Source organism: Magnolia sinica, chromosome 5, assembly GCF_029962835.1.
Source record: "Magnolia sinica isolate HGM2019 chromosome 5, MsV1, whole genome shotgun sequence".
Lineage (NCBI taxonomy): Eukaryota > Viridiplantae > Streptophyta > Magnoliopsida > Magnoliales > Magnoliaceae > Magnolia > Magnolia sinica.
In genome coordinates this window covers 98,238,034-98,242,821 of record NC_080577.1, presented here as the reverse complement: position 1 = coordinate 98,242,821, position 4,788 = coordinate 98,238,034, and positions in this window count along the sequence as shown.

Below are 4,788 nucleotides of genomic sequence, written 5' to 3'. Positions count from 1 at the left end.
CCTTGGCTCGGAGGGCAGAGGAGAGCTCTGGTGAGCCCTTTGCATAGACTGTAGAGGACAAAAACAACTCATTACATTACAAAAATAAGTACCCGAAAGCGAAGATGCAAATACTATTACAATATCCGACTTGGGCTAGAAAATATCGTGGGCATTCTGTATTAAAGACTGCTGTTCTTGGAGGCAAGCGCCTCCAATTCCCCGGAAGCCCAAAACCACTTATTCTTCCACTCTTTGTTGGAAGTCGGGAGCCCAGTAACGAGGCCTTTTGCCGTGATTTTGCCTTATCAAGAGGTAGTACCAGCACGTCTCTTGCGGGTCGTGCTTGGCTTGGTAGAGGTACATAAACTCGTTTAACATCAAATCCTTGTTTTCGAGTTGATGCCAGATGACGAAGGTAGCAAATAGCGAGCTGACTAAGAGTCAGCTTTAAGTGCGCCATCATCGCCCATGTGAATGAATGGAACGGGAACTGTATCCCGCACTGCAGAGCGCGGATGAAGACGACAATTTCGCCCTCGGCTGGGTTCCCAGGGGCGTCGAGCGGAGCAGAAGCTCGTATATCCACGAAGTCTGGGATTTGATACTCTACTTGGATAGTTGCCATTTGGGACTCAACCAGGATGAACCCCCTAGGACAACCTCAGCATCCCATCCTCCCTCAAGCCCGGCATTCATCCTTGAAGCAGGAGCTCGGCGAATTCTCTTCTTGACCATACCCCGAGCAACAACCTTCAAGGTCTTATCCTTTTTGGCCCAAGGGGCAAGGGGTACAGCAGTTAGGATTTCCGCTGACCCCTCGAGCCTGGAGTCTACACTTTCTGGCTCGCTATCTCCCTCGAAAGCGCAACCCTCACGAACATCCTCTAAACTGCTCGGCATTGGAATTGGTGGAAAGGCAAAAAAGAAATCAGGAAAGTAAAAAAGCAAATGATAGGGAAACTCAGAAGAATTCGCTCACTCCTGAAGTCACAACGGCAGAATGATAGCTCGCAAATGATGAACCAAATGAATGGAGCGGTGGTTCTTATACTATTCCCAACTGAAAAGTAATCATGACTAGCAGTTATTGCTGAAGTCAGACAGCCGTTATCGAGCACCACTCCTTACTTGGTAGCGCCTCATTAGTCCGAGCAGCACGTCTTCCGTGGTCGGGCCCTAGTTACAACTAATGGCAATTAATGCGGTATGCGAAGAGCCCCCGACCTTTTTCTCAATTGTGATGCTAGCAGCGGATTCCTAAGCAATTTGGTCGTCTCATTTCCTCAACCCGTGACACGTGTCCTTCAACCACTCGCCAGAGAGCGAACCGCCCGCCATAGGGAACCCGACGCCTCGATAATAAAGCTTGTTATTATGGAACCATTCCCGACATGATTATTAGGATGGGGTGAACTGCCCCGCCTCGCTCGTCTTCCCAGTGTGAATACACTCCCCGAGCCTGCGTTGCAAACTCAGGGAGTGGGGAGCTTTTGTAATGAGAGAATATGAGCCAATCCTAATTAAAGCCAGCTCGGCTCAGCCACATCCTTGGATGGTTCAATCGAGCTTCGTTCAAGGTTTGCTCGGCCAAACGAGCGGCCACATCAAATACTTCATCGGTCGAGATAGTGAAGCTGCAAAGGTCCGATCCACGGTGGGATATCCGCTCAGATTATTCAGAACGAACCGATTGCTAGTGCTTGGGACATGCCTGTCTACAATTGATTTGACATCATCCGAGCCTGGGCAAAGTTAGCGGTGCTTGACTCGTTTGCCCTGCTTGAGTACAGATGACCAATCGAGATAGTGCATTTGAACCGAGCTTAACCCAGTAACTCATGATGGCATTAATTATTGCACCACAATTATAGAGTAACCAACGACATCAGCGCACGTGCAGTTCCCGCCTAATGGTAGAGATCATGTTGAGAATGACGGACACATTCACTCCAATCAAATGGTATAAATAAGAGACTCATTATAGGAACAAGTACGCAAAATCTCTCACCCGAAACCCACCTACACTACTTAGACCCAGATTCCTAGCTTGACTTTGGCATCGGAAGATCCCCTGCTCTATCCAGGGTCTCCTTTGTTTTCCTCCCGTGCAGGCTTACGGGGCTCGGCACAAGTGCTCGGAGCTTGGCAAGGGTGAGCCAGATTTCTGCATCAACACTCACCATTGAAATTTTTATAGGATCCACCATGATGTTTATTTGCTATTCAACTTGACATTTAATCCATGCCACCACTTAACAACCCGTGCACATGCATATGCTTTCCTTTCAAAATATTTAGAAGTGACCTCTAGCCTTGTTTATCACAAGAGGCCATGAAGTCACTTTCAGTCAAATGAGCCTTGAATATGCCCCATTTTTTGGCTTATACTTTGAAATGACTTGAAAAAATGAATGGATGACGTGGATAAAACACATTTCACAGTGGGCTCCACAAAGCCCCTGTGAGGACCCAATCTATCCTAACAAGGCTAGGATGCAATCCCATCCATCCAAATATGGACTACGTGAGGTTGAGTCGTGAGCTATGCCATACACGGCATGGGGTGAGGCTATGATGTTTATGAGAAATTCACTCCATCTGTTTAGCCAGATCATATCAAGATGTGAACTCATGAATGAGACAAATCGAAATTCAAGTGAGCCTACCAAAGTGACAAATGAACGTCCACTATTGAAATATTTGTGGAGTTAAGGATAAACTAGTATTTTTGTGTTTTTAGTTCAACCTAATAGGAATGACCTAATGAATGGATTAGATGGCGTATAAACATAGCAGTGAAACCCATGCTCATGTCGTAATATCAGCTAGCGAATTGATTCTCACAAACATCACAGTAGGCCCTACTTAATTTTGCCCGATGCAACAAGATGCCCATTTGCAACTATTCTTTTGGTAATTGTGTTTTGTTTAGATCGGATGTGTTTTTTAAACTCGTGTTAAAAAATTTTCATTCTTAATGAGGTGTATAAAGGAAGAATGACTAGCTAACTTTTTATTGTTTTTTATTGGATTCAATTTTTATTTTTATTTTCAAATTCATTTGTAAAAAAATTAAAGGAGTGAGATGTATTACTTGGATAATAGTGGCAATGGTTGTGATATTTTGTTTTATTTTAGTTAGTGATTAGTTGGTTTAATTAAGGAAAATATATGATTTATGATTTTCATCCTATTTCTACAAGGATGGTGTGCCCCATCTGATTTAGGTTGATTATTGTACCAGGTAATCTTAATGCTGTGAGCCCACCTGTAGGCGATCTTTTCTCCTCTAGCACCCGATCCATCCATAAAGGTGCTTAGATTGTTAAACCATGTGCTCTGTCACAATTGAACCCCACCATTTGATGAGCAGGCTAGGGATGAATTGTCCACAATTGGGAGCGATCTCATGCATGTGTATACCTATTGGGGCTTTTAGGTGTATGCCATGATCTCTTGCATGTGCATACCAACTAGGCCTTTTAAGTGTATGGGGTCGTTTGATAAACTAATTAAATTACACTCTGGAAATTTAAAATGTTGAATTGTAATTTTAAATAATTTAAAGAATATATTAATTAAAAGTGAAGAGTAATTTTAACACACCACCAATTTTCAACATTCAACCTTCAATAACATTAAGTAAATGGAGGAGAGCTAGAGAAAAAAGACCCATATTTTAAGTGAAATTTAATTTAAGCACCTAATGCGTTGGATTTGCTAATTGACCTAAAATAGTGAAAATTACTGAAAATATTAAAATTCAATAATAACTGTTGAAAATAGGTTTTATCGAACAGCCACTACATCAATAATTACCTTTTATTTCTCTCTCTCTCTCATTAATTTTACTTTTTACTAAAAAAGAAAAACTTCGATACCATCATCCATAAGCACTTAAATTTTATTTAGAAATTGCATACATGGCATGGTCAAATCAATTAAACTAAATTATAGTCCCCAATATGCATGGGATGCGGATTGTGTAGCTCGGTGGTGTTGGCATGTGATAGGATTTGACTTGGCCAAGTGCTATACTTAACCTAACAACTTTCAAACATACTTTGTGTTGACCCATATTTGACAACAAGTACCCAAGCCTATCTCATCAATCATATGGCTCAATTGAATCCCCATCCAGTACCATCTACTCATGTAGCTTTGGGGTCATCATGTAATCTATGTCCATGCATGTATATGTTGAATAATGAAGTGTACATATATGTTGTATGGAGAATTAAGTTAAAGGTACCAGCGTGATGTAATGGAAAAGTGTAATGATTATAGATTTTCTTTGAGTATTGAAAACTTTTATGATATTTTTCTCGGAATAAAATTGTAAGGACGATGCTTTTTCATTACCATACATCACTCATCTAATTCATATGCAAGTGTGCTTGTTTGGATTTGATTTTTCCACGACAATGTAATTAAAAAGCCCAATATTTTCCCAGAACATTGCATTTGACTTGCAATGGTCGTGTTTGGTTCGCGAATGGTCGTGACATTTTTATCTCAATCCAACCAGGTTGGTTATCTCACTATTTATTGGACGGTTAAAATTTAAAAAAATCCAACGGTCCTACTTCCACAGACAAGCGTCCACAGAGCTTAGGACTATTAAACCAATCAGATGTTGGGATTCTGGCTTGGAGACAGTAGACTGCACAATTTAATCGGTTTTACTTGAATTAATAGATGCCACGTGTACAAATTGCGAGTGCATGCGTATCAAGCTTCATACGCAGTCCGAGTATCATATAATAGTTTTTAAAATTGTAATGATTTTTCTCTGGTTGGAAAATG